This window comes from Uranotaenia lowii, chromosome 2 (genome assembly GCF_029784155.1).
Source record: "Uranotaenia lowii strain MFRU-FL chromosome 2, ASM2978415v1, whole genome shotgun sequence".
In the NCBI taxonomy this organism is placed as follows: Eukaryota; Metazoa; Arthropoda; class Insecta; order Diptera; family Culicidae; genus Uranotaenia; species Uranotaenia lowii.
Genome location: NC_073692.1, coordinates 154,389,069 through 154,406,322, shown reverse-complemented (window position 1 = coordinate 154,406,322; position 17,254 = coordinate 154,389,069). Strand labels below are relative to the sequence as shown.

The 17,254-nt window shown below is 34.6% G+C and overlaps 1 protein-coding gene across 2 annotated transcripts in view; it reads right to left on the bottom strand.

Moving 5' to 3' along the window:
• Positions 1-17,254, bottom strand: part of LOC129745201 (kelch-like protein 17) — a 146,573-nt gene that overhangs the window by 33,872 nt on the left and 95,447 nt on the right. The gene's annotated exons all lie outside the window — the stretch shown is intronic.

Below are 17,254 nucleotides of genomic sequence, written 5' to 3'. Positions count from 1 at the left end.
TGCTTTGTATGTGGACTTTGCGAAGGCATTCGATCGGCTTCCCCACAAGCTCCTGATCGATAAACTAGAAAAGATGGGATTCCCAACTTGGATCGTAAAATGGCTCGAATCGTATCTTCATGACAGAACTGCATTTGTTCGACAGGGTCACATCAAATCCCGAAACTTTACTGTTCCTTCTGGAGTTCCTCAAGGGAGTCATCTGGGTCCACTACTTTTCAACTTGTTTACGAATGATGTTTGTGATATAATTGATTCTGAATTAGTATTCTACGCTGACGATCTAAAAATGTACCGCTCAATATCACAATATTCAGACTGTTTGTTACTGCAGCAGGATCTCGATAAACTTATGTGCTGGTGCCAAGTAAATGCGATGGAAGTTAATCTGAAAAAATGTAAGCTTATAACGTTCACTAGAAGCAGAGTTGAGATCGCACATATTTACACAGCTGATAACACGGTACTTCAGAAAGTTGAATCCATTCGGGATTTGGGTGTGATTGTGGATAAGTCTCTAAATTTCAAGGAACATCTTGCTGTAACCATAGCGAAGGCTTAAACAGTGCTGGGATTTCTGGTAAGAAACACCAAATGATTACCGATATCACCACTCTGAAGGCATTGTACTGCTCGCTCGTCCGCTGTGGTTTGGAGTACAACATACAAGTCTGGGCACCAAACTCAATCGGCGGTATGAAACTTCTCGAATCAGTCCAGAAGCGGTACGCACTCCCTAATCTACCATGGAATGAATCTCAGAGACTTCCACCTTACCATGACCGATGTGGGATCCTGAACATCGAACCGATCGGCTCACGAATTATACTTCTTCGTCGCCTGTTTATATTCGACATCATATCCGGAAATATAGACAGTGCTAACCTCGTCGAAATGGTATCATGTCCCATCTCGCTCTCTACGGAATTTTGAGCCTCTAAGAACTATTAATTATGGAAGAAACGAATTTTACAACCCATTTGATATATCGTGTAAATTGTTTAATCAAGTTTGTGTTTGTTTTGATTATAATATAAGTAAAGATAGTTTTAAGCATAGATTAAGAAATCAGTCTGGATGATATTAAGTTGTCGAAGACCGTGAACAATAAATAAATAAATAAATCGAAACTTTGAGCGCTTTGAGGCACCCTCAAATCAAATTCGATTGAGCTGAAATTTTGAACAGGTCAGTTTTTGGGCCAATCTACAAAATATATATGATCAATTTTCGCAATTCGACATGACCCATTTGGCTTCTATCCTAACGTACAAGATTTGCAATATGTCCTAAGACGGCTGAGATATAATCGAACTAAATCTGAATGTTTTTTAGCAGATGATCCCCAACTTTTGGCCGACAGTGTGTATTGAAAAAAGCACGATTACTTTGATGGTAATTCGTTTAAAACGCTCAACTTTTAAACAATTTTATTCTGATTCGTTTATATAATCTAGTTCAGGTTTTATTTCAAATTATTATGTCTTAATTTTTTTCTGCAATGGATTGTTAGGCTTATTTATATGACTTGATCAAATATGCACTAATCTGCATTTGCCCCACAATTATTCAGATTGTTAACTTTTTGGCATTTTGTACTTGTATTATGTTCTGTTCAAGGCATAATTGCAATACTATTTACTGGAAAAACGCCATATTGGAGTTTATTTAATTCAAGATTATTTTTTCCCAATTATTTAGCTTTGAAAGCAAAATCCCCCAAAGTGACTCGGAAGAGCAGCCAAAAATCGGAAGCCACACAAGATCAAAGGAATTGCGAAGTCCGTAAGTGAAGTCATTATTTTCATTTCAAGGAAAGATAAAGTTGTATGATAAAAAAAAATGCTTAGCTGATGATTTTTTTTTATAGTTATTCTATCCAATTCAGCAATAAGGCTTGTTCTGATAGCATTCAAATTCAAGCAAAAAAATTTAAACCAAAACCTTGTCATATATTTTATATATCTGAATATTGACGAAAATAACGAAAGTTTAGGTTACGATTTTAAATTTATTCTCAACATGAATTAGCCCGCATCAAAGTTGCCGACAAGAATTATTAGTTCTCGATAAAAACAATAAATATCTGAAACTCCGTGATTCAATCTCAAAGGTCATTGACGATTATCGGTGAATATTTTTTCAAAAATTTTATAGAAAACTTATAGCAAACATTGATAAATTGAGTTATCTATATATATAAAAATGAATGTTTGTCTGTCTGTCTGTTACCTATAGACTCGGAAACTACTGAACCGATCATCGTGAAACTTGGCATCTAAGGGTTTTTGATGCCGGGGATGGTTTCTATGATAGTTACAAACCGCTCCGACTTAAGGGAGAGGGAGCTTCCATACAAAACATGTAGTTTTTCGAAACAAATTAAAGTCATGACATCCATTTTCTCGAGGTTTTTTTTCCTTTGGGCGGTTTGTTTTTCGTCTCCATGGGCGAGGCGTCGTGAGTCAACGTCGCGAGAGGATAGTAACCATGGCATAGCATACTGATCAGTGGGAATATTTTGGCGCGTATTTCTCAACCAAGCATTTTTTCAATGCACGTGGTGGCGATATGAAGCCTTGATGTGATTTTTTTTCTACTTGATTCCTAGCTCATTTGTACAGCACATTTATGGTTATGAATGACGCCTAGATGTGACCCAGATAGACATTTTGCCGATCAAATAAAACATATAATTTTTTTTTGACAAAATCTGAAATTGAACAGTCATGGCATCCAATTTTAGAGATTTTTTTTTCTTTGAGGGGTGTGTTTTTCGTCTCTATGGTCAAGCAAATGTCGTCGTAAGTGGATAGTAACCTAAGCTGTGCGTTGATCGCTAGAAAAATTGAACAATTAGGCGCCTATTTCTCAACCAAGTACCTATATTTCTTATGCGCGTGGGGGCGATATGCAACCTAGATGTGCATTTCTTGCTTAATTGTACACAGCACGTGGAAATAAAAATTTAAATTTAGTTCTGATGCTAATGAAATAATGGTATGACACTTTGTGGATAATTGAAAAAAAAAAAAAACACTGAATTAAAAGAATTTACATACAATTATTTAACCCAAGGTTATTTTTGAATCATATTGATAACAGAAATATGAATAAGCTGTCTACATAGGTAGATCGGAAACATTTTGTTGATCATGTAAAAATGAACTTAACTGAAAAAGAAGATAAAAAAAATCTGATCCGACACATAAACTGATCAAGAGCCTTTTCTTCAAATTAGATAAGATAGGACTGACGTGTTCATAAGTGAAAAGTATCAGTGAAATAAACTGATTTTTATTGACCAAAAGTGAAGGAATTCATTTTTCGAAAGAATTTTCATTCAAGTAACACTAGAGCATGTTCAAACGTTCAACTTTTTTCTGTTCCAAAAAAATAAAATAAAATTATGTTTTCTTCTAAAAATTGTTACTTCAGCCCAAATACATAAAAAGTGTTTTTGTGTAACATGGCTGCATAAAAGAGACTTTTGGTCCGCTTCTTTTTTAAAAAGTGAGACTTTAAAACTCATATTCAACTGGAAGCAAATTTTTATGAGAAATTTTCAGCATACTTTGAAAGTGTTCAAAACAATATCCCCTCCTGTCAACTTACACGATGGGGCAAGGGCAAACGTCGAACTTTTAAGAAATTCATCTTTGAAATGATTCAATATTTTGAAAAGAAGGGGTATTCCGAAAGTTGAAACTGAAGCGGACATTTAAAATTCTTAAATTTCTTTGTAAATGAAGGTCATTTTCTTTGAACAGCATTCGTTAAAAGTGGAATAACAAACATAAATTTAAACTGCTGGAATACTACAGATATATAAACGAAACTTGATAAAACAAACAAACAGATATACGTATTAAATCCATTTTAAAGCCATTACTCTGACGCATCTGGAAATAAGCTTTGCATCTACACTTGCCCCAATATACGGGACAAATGTTAACTTAGAAATTTATTTTTGCCAACTTTTTTGAATATTTGACTTTCAAAGAGAAAATAAAAAAACGCGGAGAATTTATTTAGTGATGCAACTGATATTTTTTGCTTTAATAAATTTACTAAAAAGAAAAAAATTGCACTGTATAAAATCGATTATTTTCATACCATGATAAGTGTTTTTTGGGAAAACTTCAAGCTATAATGTCTCATGTCCACGAGTTTGGCATATGGCGAAACATTTTTTTAACATAATTTTGACGCAAAAAGGATAGATATTCAAACTGCTTCGAAGGGCGAGGATGGTGAAAAAAGCTGTTTGAAATGTTTATTAAAAATCCTTTTCATCGTTTTTTTTTTTCAAATGTCGATAGCTTATTTTTTTTATCTTAAAAAAATACATCATCTAATCAGGGGCAGGAAGCGCTCATAATACAGAATTTGAAGAATATACTAAAAAAACTGTCCCGATTCACGCGATTGATTGGTTTTCGAAATTCTATTTCCATAAAGTACAATGTGCAATAAATTCTAATATGCGAATCATTTTCTTTCAATTAGAAATTTATGTAAACTCGAGCCGGGTAAATCAGCCTACCTTCTTCAAGCAGTGGGGGACAAAATTGGAAAAGATGGGGGAGCTTCCATGTAAGTTTAAGATAAAGAGCTTTTAAAAGAAGGGACCAAATTTTAAAAGAGGGTTTTTTGCATACGGATATTAAGCATAACTCAAAAATAGATGTGCCAAATGTTTTTATAGAAGTTCGTTACTTCCCATTTTGGAGAAAAAGGTGGATTTGAGTCATTATGAAGCTTTAAAAACAGAGTGCAAATTTCAGAACTTGAAAAACAAGTTTAGAGATCAAGCTTCAGTAAATAATATATATCATCTTTGAATTGCAATTCTGAACTCCAGCTGCAGCTCTCATCTCAAAGTTGTTGGTTCTAATCCATGATGAGGTTTGATTAAAAAAAAAAATGCTTACAAAAATCTAAATTTGAATAAATTTTTACAAATTTCATTTATTTTTGCAAGGTGTAGCAATGCACACCGGGTCAGCTAGTTTTCTTATAATTCTTAATCCACATAACCAAAGCCATAATACAGCTTAAGAAATCCTATCCCAATGATATCCTAATAAGATAAAAATCAAATTATAAAAATCTGGGGAAAAAATCCAGAATCAGGAATGTGACTTTGAAGATATTTGCATAAAAATATGTGAAATTTATGAATTTTCTGTGATTTCGACAACCTTGTTCAACATCTCAGTAAAATGATCCGATTTAGAACTAAAATTAAAAAAAGGGGTTTTTACTGTTTGTAGGAAAAAAATCTAAGCTTTGAGTCAAGTCTTAAATGTTGAAAAATAACAGAAAGTCTATTAGTGATTCACGTCCAACGAAGAAGACGGCGATTCTTTTAAATATATATTTTTCACACTCTTAGTTATCACGGTAGTAAGCTCCAAAATATTTTTAAATGAAAGTGATTACGAAAGTACCATCGGTTTATGAAGAAAATTGAAGGAACGAATGTTCGCCAAGAAGTACAATGAAAAAATTGAGAGAATTCAAAAATGACAAAGATTTAGCGGTGTACCTTTTCTCTATCGGTTATTTAAAAAAGTTGTGTTGAATTTATGTTTTTAAACACATGAATTCGCTTTATCTTTCCTTTTTCAGATTTGTTTTTGCCAAAAAATTGTAGCTATAGAAATGACGTGAACTTCTACTAATTATTAAAAACATGTCATTTTAAATGCGGCCCACGTTCAAATTTATATTGGTCCGTTGGTTAAAAAGGTTGCTCACCGCTGATCTAGTTCATTTGTAAAGAAGTTCGGCTTTTTCATGTTGCAATATTTTTGTAATTTTATAAATATTTTTTAATTTACATCCATGTAAATAGACTTCAAGGAGCAAAACTTGATTCGTTTGTTCACAATTGGGTGATAAAATAATCTAGTTCTAGTTCGTAGCTTTTGAAGAGAAAAGAAAATAGTTAAGGAAATGTGAAAATAAATATACCTAGTTATGGACGAAAATCAAAAGCTTTGAAGAATATGTATATTTGAAATATGTAGTTCAAACCTAAATATCACAGCCAGCATAACTCCTACTGGAACAAAAAATTGTTAACTTTTATTTTTGATTTTTTTTTAAATTTATTTATTTTTTCACTGGACAAGCCAATTTGAAAAGTTTGCCATCCATGCTGCAAAAAATTAAATATAAAACTGTGAAAAATAGAAAAAATTTCGAAACCTGTGAGTTTTACCCTAATGAATGAGATAACGGAAACAATCCAATGGACACTACAAAACTGAGGATTGTTTATAACGACTGAGTCATAAATAGCAGGAACAAAGCGATGTCACGATTTGTGCCACAAGCTCTAGAAAACGACAAATCACTGTGTTAAATTTCATTTTCTCTTCAACCCTCCGAAGCGGTTCGCAAAATATCCGTTTCGGGAAAAATTCGACTTGTAGTTTGTTGGCGTTCCCCTGGCCGCAAATGTTAAAGGGTGATACGGTCAAAATTTGGTCAAGGGAAAACGCGTGTAAATCGGTGAAATCGTTTATTCAAAAAATCAAATTATATTGCTTTTTCAAGTTCAATTAGTATAAAATTCAGGAAAAATATTCAGTTAGGCTTCCGCTTTTCCAAATCCTGATTGTCGGGCCTTACGCTTAACCCCTGCCATCACATTTTGTACAAACACCTTGTCCACCTTCTTCACCGCAGAAAGCCAGTTTGCCTTGAACTGCTGTTCGCCCTTAGCAGTTTTTTGGTCTTCTTTAGGTTTCGCTTGACAATAGCCCAGTATTTCTCAATTGGGCGGAGCTCTGGCGTGTTGGGAGGGTTCTTGTCCTTGGGAACCACCTGCACGTTGTTGGCGGCGTACCACTCCATGGACTTTTTACCGTAACGGCAAGATGCCAAATCCGGCCAAAACAATACGGAACAACCGTGTTTCTTCAGGAAAAGCAGCAGACGTTTACTCAAACACTCTTTCACGTAAATTTTTTGGTTGACAGTCCCGGAAGCTATGAAAATGCTGCTTTTCAAGCCACAGGTACAGATGGCTTCATGTGCTTGAAAATATCTGCTACCTTTTCCTTTCCTTTTACCGTATAAAACTCCTGTCCCGGAAGCTGCTTGTAGTCAGCTTTGACGTAGGTTTCGTCGTCCATTACCAAGCACTCAAACTTCGTCAGCATCGTCGTGTACAGCCTCCGGGATCGCGCTTTGGCCGTCGTATTTTGTGTATCATCGCGATTTGGAGTCACTAACTTCTTGTAAGTCGATAGACCGGCTCGTTTTTTGGCTCGATGCACGGTTGTAGACGATACACCCAGCTTATTTGCGGCATCTCGGAGAGAGAGGTTAGGGTTTCGCTTGAAACTACCGGCAACTCTCTTTGTCATCTCAGCGGCTTCCGTTTTTCGATTTCCCCCCGATCCAGACTTCCTGGCTGTCGACAAACGTTCCCCAAACACTTCAATTACATTTGTAACGGTTGATTTGGCAACTTTTAGCGATTTTGCCAGCTTTGCGTGCGAGTAGCTCGGATTTTCGCGATGCGCGAGCAAAATTTTGATACGCTGCTCTTCTTTCTTGGACGGCATTTTGACAACTGAAGAGTGAATTCCAAAATCAAAATAGGAGCAACATTCTACACACACACACCTATTGTTCTATTGTCAAGCAAAACCTAAAGAAGACCAAAAAAAACTGCTAAGGACGAGCAGCAGTTCAAGGCAAACTAGCTTTCTGCGGCGAAGAAGGTGGACAAGGTGGCTGTACATAATCTGATGGCAGGGATAAGCGTAAGGCCCGGCAATTCGGATTTGGAAAAAACGGAAGCCTAACTGAATATCTTTCCTGAATTTTATATTAATTAAACTTGAAAAAGAAATTTAATTTGATTTTTTAAATAAACGATTTCACCGATTTACACGCGTTTTCCCTTGACCAAATTTTGACCGTATCACCCTTAAATTGGCAAGAATAAATCTATCCGAAAATTTATAAATATGTAGGAGTCCGATGAAAAATTTTGACCGCTGTTCCAGATTTTCCGATAAAAAAAAATCATTCCTAGAAAAAAATGACATCCAAATTTGACTGTATCTCATTTCTCATTTTTTTTTTATATCGTTTATTTTTAGAGGGATTAACCTTAACTTTTCACCCTCGTGTTTGGAAAATAACGTTTCTACAATTTTTCATCAAATTTCACTGTACAATTCACTTATTTTTAGGAATCTTATCAGTTTTTCTTAACTTTCTGTTTCGTTTTGCAGTATCACTTCTAGTCCTCCTTCCGGTAATATACTCTGTCTTATTGTTGAATATTTTCGGCATTCCAAAAGTAGATGTTTCACAGTAATCATTACACCACAAGTTAAGCATATGGGTGTTTCCTTTCCTTCCAGTATATGTTGGTGAATTATCCTAGTGTGACCAGTTCTGAGCCTGTTCAATATTTTCTGCTCCTTCCTAGTTCCAACGTCAGTCCATTTTCCCGTGATCGATTTGACTTCCCTTAGCGCGATATCCTGTTCATTCCTCCAGTTAATTCCATGTGTTTTCCATAATTGATGTCGAACCCATTTTAGCGCGTCCGCTTTAGGCGTGTTCATCAATAGCATATCTCCATCTCGTCCTAAATTGGCAAGTTGATCCGCTTTCTCGTTGCCAATGATGCCGACGTGACTTGGAATCCATACTAGCGTAACATTTTGCAAATATTTGTGTTTCTGAATGCTTTGAATTATTGGATGTTTCACACCGCTTTCAAGAGCTGTTAAAACACTTGCCGAGTCGGTGTAAATTACTGTAGGTGTGGTTGCTTGCTGGATTGCCAATTTGATCGCTGTTGCTTCCGCCGAGAATATAGAAAATGTGTTTGGCAACTGTTTTGAAATATTTCTCTCCATAGAACTGAATACCAATACCAACTTTTCCATTGGCTTTACCAACTTTTCCATTGGCTAGTGAACCATCAGTAAACAATTCTGTTTTTGAATTGTATTTATTGTTTTTGAGATTTGCAAAATGTGATGTAGCTAATTTTTTGTTCCCTCCAGTTTTGAATTCTCGTTCAATGGTCCAATCGATGTTTGATGCGCCTTTTTTCCAATCTTTGCCATTTTCTGTGTGGAGTTTTAGAATAGGGGGAATTTTGTGGTTGGTGAGGTTTTCAAGTAGAGAGTTTGCTCTGTTTAGTATATAATTTTCATTGTAGTTAACCCTTTCAGATATCCAGATGGCCTTTCTCGCCCAGTCACTGCGAGAAATTCGAATGGCAGTACTCCGTTTTCTACATACAAAGCATTTATTGGCGTTGTGTAGAAAGCTCCTGATACTGTTCCTAGCATATTATTGTAGGTTGTTTTCAGTTGGAGGATTTCTTGAGGCTCGAAGAATTCCCATCCATAAAATAATTTTGCTATTACAGTTGCAAATCCAATTTTTAAGAGAGTTTCGCGACTACCAAATCTGCTGATAACTTTAAGAAATCGAATCAACTTCGCAATCAACTTTAACTGTTTTGATGTGTGAATTGGCATTTCCATTTTGGTTTATGTTTATTCCTAATATTCGAGTACTTCTTTTCCTTGGTATTTCCACACCGTTTGCTTTAAGCATTTTCATTCTGAAAAAGTGATGGCGACCTTTTGTACCAGAGCATGTGTGTAGTAGAGTACTTTTTCTGGCATTAATTGAAAATCCATTTTTCTCGGCCCATTTCATTATAGCATCAATTCCCTTTTGTATTTTTTTGCGGCAAATAGCTGCAAATTTACTTCCACAAATCAACAAGATATCATCTGCATAAATTAGTATTTTAATATTTCTGGGAATGTGTTCAAAAACTGTATTAATCACCAGTAGGAAAATTGTTGGAGAGATTACTGAGCCTTGAGTTTCTCAATGAACCGATTTTTATACTCAAATTTCAGTTTTTTTTTCGTTAACTTGATTATCATTTTCATAAAATAATCAAAAATCTCAGTTCTTTAGTATATTGGAATGAAGATTGTGATAATCTGAATACTCAATACATTCGGATTTGAACAGCAATCTTGAGGTCCGCATCTGACGGTTAGATGCCACGAAATTTAAGTTGTAAAGTGGCGCAAGTTAATAAAAATAAAAATAGTTTAGTCCCATACTACATGGATGAAATCTATTAACTGCTTCCGTGACCATTATGGAAGATAAATGAAACAAACCCGATTAGAACATAGCTCAAAATAGAGAATATCAAAACCAAAAACAATTTTGTTGATTTGTTGTTCATTTGCTACATATTCCATTTACTTATGACTCACTTGTTACAAGGAATGTGTCAAAATTAATGAAGTTTGAAAAGAAAGACGATATATTTTGATTTGAGTCAAGATTTAATCAACATTTAAAAAATAATGATAAAGATGGTAGCTCGTTTAAATCACGGGTCTTTATTTTTTGTGTTAACATAACATTTTTTTATAACATACTGTTCATGTTTGAACGCTCTTCAAAACAGCAAAGTATGAATATGATGTTTTAAGTATCTGAAAGAGATAGTTGAATGTATTATAAGGTGGACATATTTACACCGTTTGTAAGATCCGAAAATAACTCACAGTGAGAAAACTGGACAAAGTCAGGGTATATTTGAACACAAATCCAACTTCAACGGGAACAACTCGTTTCATACTAGAGTGAAAAAAAAATAGAAACGTAATAAAAAAAGTTGGTATAAATTTTGTGTTTTGACTTACCACGTTAAAAAGAATATAAACGCTTTGGTAGTTGCGCGGTTAAACTCAGTGTAATTACAGATCATCGCTTTTCGAATCAGTTGATCGCTCTTGTCGAATAGTTCAAATTATAAGAATGTTAAAATGGTTAATTTGCATTGTAAACTCGCTGTTATATTTACCGAGTACGTGATATCATTCCCGATATAGCAAAACATCAGCAACTGACAAACCATCGTCACCAGATAGTTGAGGGATGAGATGACTACCACGATATCATGTCCCCCGGTGACTAACCGTAGTCCCGTCATACAAATGATAAGAACCGAGGCAATGATTTGCGCAAATATGGATGGATCGAAGATGTCGATAACTTCGTTGAAGAATCTGACAAAAATAATTTGTTTTAGTATGCGAAAATTTTAAGTTGACCTCATTAACCTTAGAATGTCCTTATGAAATATAATCAGTTCTACCAAATGTCCATATTGAGCACCATGGCGATTTGTCAAATTTTCCACATTTTGCTCAAATCCTTTGATGGAGTTACAAATTTTGCAACTGAAGTCAACATACGATTGAAGTGGTTTGCCGGAGCTCGTTACAATCCAGGCCGGTTCTTCTCTGCCCAACTGAAACGATTGCAAATCAATAATTTATGTTCTATGAGTTGTTTGTTTCTGACCTTTGAGAGCAAAACTCCTAGACGGGAGATTTGACCATAGACATGGGCCAGAAGTCCTGTTATCATGGTGTCGGTTCCAATGTTGTAGCTACTTGTCACCAATATTCCAAACACTTGATAAGCCCACACCAGAGAGTATACCAATGGAGAATGATTATACTCGAATGGAAACCAAGCCGGCAGGGGGAGCTTCATGTCACCTTCAATCAATGGCCAAATTGCCCAGTACAGAATGGTGCAATAGGCCGGAACCAGAAACATCAATCCGAGAAACCAAGACTGGACCATGGCATCGCAAACGGCTCTGTAATTGGTTTCATTAGTGATGTAAATGCTGAAAAACCACAGGAAATGGTTCTTACTTCCGTTCAGCATCACACTTTGGGTCGTACATAGAACATCGCACTTTAAGAATAGCAGTCTTTATTCGTTCGAACTTGGTGTTGAAAATGTTCAGCTTAAAAATCATCGTCACTTGGGTTAGTAAGATGAATAAAGCCTCAGCAATCCCCTGAAATTGGATAGCCCTTCAAAAGAACTTCAATAACTTTTGAATCCAATGTCAGCTTACACTCAAATCGTCCACCTCCAAAAGATGCAGTGCCTGGGAAAGAGTCAGTAAGTACATGAAAAATATGCGAAAGCACCAGCCATAGATTCGATACGCTATCAGCTGCTTTCGTGTCGCCTTTTCTGGAGGCCACAATCCCACGAATCTCAATAAAGACAGCTGTAAACTGAGCGCCTCCATACGTTTGTGCGGATTCCATTGCTTCCAAAGAAACTTCCGACACGGAATCTCGGATTTCATTACTTCAGACTTTTATCCTAGAAGCGGGGCGATTTTTGATTGTCCTTTTATACTAGATTTTTGAGCCTCGAAGGAATGACAATTAAAAATGGTAAGCTAAGCAATTATTAATGTAAGAGCTGTTATTAAACCTTATGGAAGGCCAGACAGAATGTTGCGTTTGAAACTGTGTCATGACGTCATTCGAAAAAAATAACTGTCAAAAACGTTTTTGCCTTTCTTTCAGAAAGGTATAGTTATCGGTCGATTTGGGAGATCATTAATTATGGGTCTTAGATATACCTTTATAGGTACCTATCGAATCAGCTCGTCGAGTTCAGACGATGTCTGTGTATTTGTGTGTATTGGTGTTATTTTTTGTAAACTTTTTTGCATGTTTTTGCGAAACTGGGCAGTACAATAAAAATGATTTTTATCTTAAAAAATTTGTTTTTTTTTCTTCTTCGGTCTATAAAAGAAAGAAAAAATAACAAAATAGTTTGAAAATTAAATTTTCATAGTAATTATCATCAAATCATCACTCCAAAAAACGTGTCAATTGGCCTAGCTAGCCACAACCAGCAATCACTAAAATCAAGATTATCGTATATATGACGTCAAATTATACGTGACGTCATAGATACGCGCTTGCTAGCTAAAACTATGGTCCTGTCGATGTGTGGAAGGGAGAACAGATAGGCTTCACTCCCACTCAGATTTGATGTCATCGTGACAGAAACCGTGTGGGAGGAAGACGACAGTTTAAATTTCCCGCCAATGGTTGTATTTTTTTCATTTTAATGGATCAGATTGAAACCGAACCATTTCAAAAAATTTCAGAACCGAATCTCCGAATTATTAAATATAAAAATGGTTTTCACCAAGGGGTACGACCCCGAAAGTTATGAAGTCGTTGATGAGTAGGTCATGCCCACACTGCATGGTACGAAAGCGATAGTAACTTCGGCCAACATTATATTCAGAAACAGATTGCTCTGAGAAGGGGAAAACAACATCCTCTCATCTTCTCACGTGCCGTTCGTTCCTCAGGAAGCTTCTTCCTAGGCACGAACGACAGGAGAGAATTTCGCCCGTGGAAGCAAATCTAATTAGACAAATGCTACTCAATCCTCTCGAGCTATAAGCTCTCGGGCGAATTCCCTTTTCGTTCCCTTTTCTCTTCAGATCTAACGTTGCGCAATGAAAGCTTTTCGTTCGCATAGAAAAACCTGTGCAATTGTTGCGTTTTGTTGTTGGGGTTGGTGTCTGACGAAAACGGCTTGGGAGTTAATCCAAACAGTGGCGCCACCAAGTCCTCCATAGTAGTGTTAGAAGCATTTCGGATTTTTTTTTTTGGAAAAGGCACATAAATACGAATTAACCATTTTGGCCAGGCTGGCCAAGAACAAATTTAACTAAATTGACAAAATTAACAAAACTGACAAAATTGACAAGATTGACTAAATCGCCAAAACTGAAAAAGTTGACAAAATTGATGAGATTGACAAAATTGATGAGATTGACAAAATTGACAAGATTAACAAAATTGACAAAACCGACAAAATGACAAAATTGCCCAAATTGACAAAACTGACAAACTTCACCAAATTGACAAAACTGACAAAATTGACAGAATTGACAATATCGACAATTTCGACAAAATCGACAATATTGACACAATTGACAAAATTGACAACATTCACAAGATTGACTTAATTGACAAACTTACAAAATTGACAAGATTGAAAAAAGTGATAAAATTAACAAAATTGACAAAATTGACCAATATGTGAAAACTGACAACATTCACCAATTTGACAAAAAAGACAAGATTTACAAAATTGACCAAATTGGCAAAACTGACAAAATTCACCAAATTGACAAAACTGACAAAATGACCAAATTGCCAAAATTGACAAGATTGACAAAATTCACAAAATAGACAAAACTAACAAGATTGACAAGACTGACAAAATTGACAAGATTGACTATTTCGACTAAATCGACAATATTGACACAATTGACAAAATTTACAAAACTGACAGAATTGACTAAATTGACATGATTGACAAAATTGCCAATATTGACAAAATTGACAAGTTTGTCACAATTGAGAAGATTGACAAAATTGACCAAATTGACAAAATTTAGAAAATTGTAAACATTGACAAGATTGACAAAATTGACAAATCTGAACAAATTTGAAAAAATTGTTAAAATTGACAAAAATGACAAAATTGATTAAATCGACAAAATCGTCAAAATTTACAGAAATCGCAAAATCACAATATTGATTGAATCGACGAAATTGAAAAAATTGACCAAATTGACAAAACTGACAAAATTTACAAAAATGACAAGATTGACAAAATAGACCAAATTGACAAATTTTACAAAATTATTATAATTGACAAAATTGACAAAATTTATCAAATTGACAAATTTGACAAAATTTACAGAATTGACAAAATTGACAAGATTGAACAAATTGACAAAACTGCATCAAATAAACAAAAATTACAAAACTTATAAAATCGGCAAAATCGACAAAATTATCAAAACTAGCAAAATCCATAAAATTGACAATATTGATTAAATCGACAAAATTGGCAAATTTGACATTTTTGACAAATTTGACAAATTTGGCAAATTTGACAAATTTTATCTCCTATAGTTTTTTTTCATCCCCTATAGTTTATTCCGTTTGAGAGCTTCATTTAACGAAAATCATTTACAAAAGTGATTTTTGTAAACATTCTACCGTTATGGATTAAAACACGCTAAACAAATATGTTTTAAATCTGAAAGAAAGGCTAAAATCCACTGTTAAGTGTATTAAATCGGGTTTTTTTTTTATAATTTTGGTTAAGAAAACTAAACATAAACCGAACCAGTTTCATCCATTTGTTGATACTAGGATTAAAATTTTCCCAACGTGAGCCAGAAATGACATAATCCTCCACTAAAGTTCAATGACCTACATCCAAGGCTTCGAGCATTAGCTGGAAACCTATGCCTCGAGCGTAGCGTTTTCTGTATTATACCGAACGATAGTGAGCCGGCACCATTCCAAATGGCATTCTGTCTGTGTCTTTTGCTTCTGTCAGCTGTATGCAGGATAAACCAACCTAAGGGTCAGGCGAAAAAAAGTGTCCCCCCTTTCTTCAGTCCACTCATCAGTAGCTTTTTATGAGCCGAAATCACACTCAGAAAAGAAAAATATAAATTCAAAATCTGATTTTGGTCATTGTGTTGGGATGTTTTCGGAATCGTCACCAAAGAAATCCTAATACAAGCAACTGTAATTCGTCTAGCTAGAGCCTCAAGATCCAGACACTTCTTTAACAGAGGAAAAGCGATATAGTCTGGCGCGACATAATAGAGGCATTACATTGCATGTTTATTTGTGCGAAATAGCTCGAAAACGCGCTTCGGCAATTTACTAGTTGAAAAAGCTGCAAGAAGTTTTTGGAAAGATGATGAACCAAAGTCATTCGAAATGTTTTGCTACTCAAAGGAAAAAATTATTTTTGAAAAAAAAGAATAAAGAAAAAAAGAATATTTCCCAAAAAGCTTCCAATAAAAAACGTTGATATCTGGTTAAAAAAACGTTCAAAGGAGAAGGGATGTGAGGAGGGTGTTTTTTGACTCTATGGAAAACACCGCATATCCTCCCTTCCAACTTCAATTTCATTTAAAAAATCAGTAGATTTTATTTAATTCCTAAATCTGTAAAAAATTTGTAAACTATTTTTTTCTTTTTTCACATATTTCGACAACCTTTGATAGAACTTCGTTCTAGAAAATATTGATTAAAAGGTAATTTTCGAATTTTGATAGTGGCTATTGAAAAATAATTAACTTACGATTTTTTAAGGAATCTTTCGTGAAATGTATCACTATACAAATTAAACGAACACATATATTTAGAAACAGAAATGTATTTAAATGTTAGAGGTCTTAATGCCTGATTTCCGAAGAATAGTGAGGCACTGCATCCAATTTTTTAAAGAATTTGTCTATTACCTCTAGTTTTTGATGATTTGTCATTTCAAAAATCGTTATCATCATTTTTGAGCAAAATCAGTCTATGGTAACTGGTGAAAGAATAATTCTTATATCATAAACAAAAAATGATTGAACATTATTTTTTACTCTAAATTTATTGAAGGTTTGCGATTTTCCGAAATATTATAGTATCAGAAGTATAATTTATAAAAATAGTAGACCGTTATAACTTACGCCTTTTAAAAGCAAAGATTTAGTTAAGATTCAAAACTTTTTTGTAAATTTCTTGAAGTTTAAAAATTTTATCAAACAGTAAATGTAAACCAATTTTTTTTTTAACATTTTTCTGAAAAGTTAAAATTGTTCACGGTCTTCGAGAAAAATTATGTTGATTCAAAACCTTTAACTTAATTATCTTAGATACACATTTAGTGTAGACGGGAATATTTACAAATTTTTCTTATGGATAGGAAATATGTTTAATATTTATGCAAGGGGCATCTCGAAAACATGAGCTATATGGAAGGATTTCACATTTGGATTCAACGCCTTAAAATCAATCAAAATCAGCAGTCAGATTCCTGGTAGGTATAAACTATCTTTATGCATTCAGCATCAATTCTATAATTCTTTGTTTTGTTCTTCAATATCGAATCTGAAATAAGTTTATTTATTTCTATGTGTGAAAACATCAACTGATCACATGTTGATCCTAATGATAACTTAACAAAATAATGTATTAAAACTACTTAAATCTACAAAGTTCTCGAAACCATTAAATTTTTTTTTCGGAAAGTAGCCCTTCAAATGTCGAAGTCAAAGTACTCGGCGAAGCGGTTGAAAGTTCTTAAAATTCCAATTAGAGCGCTGTTGGCTTCGTTATTAATTAAGCCGGATGGGAACATAGAGCTGTAGATTTTGGTTCCAGAAGCATGCGAGAGTCAATCCTCGTTGCAAAGAGATTCGCTACGACTAAAGCACGAGCGACATTTCGACGATTTTGAAGCGTGTTTGCAAGAACGGAAAAATGCGCTTCTCAGGGCACTCAGATTTGTAGATCTC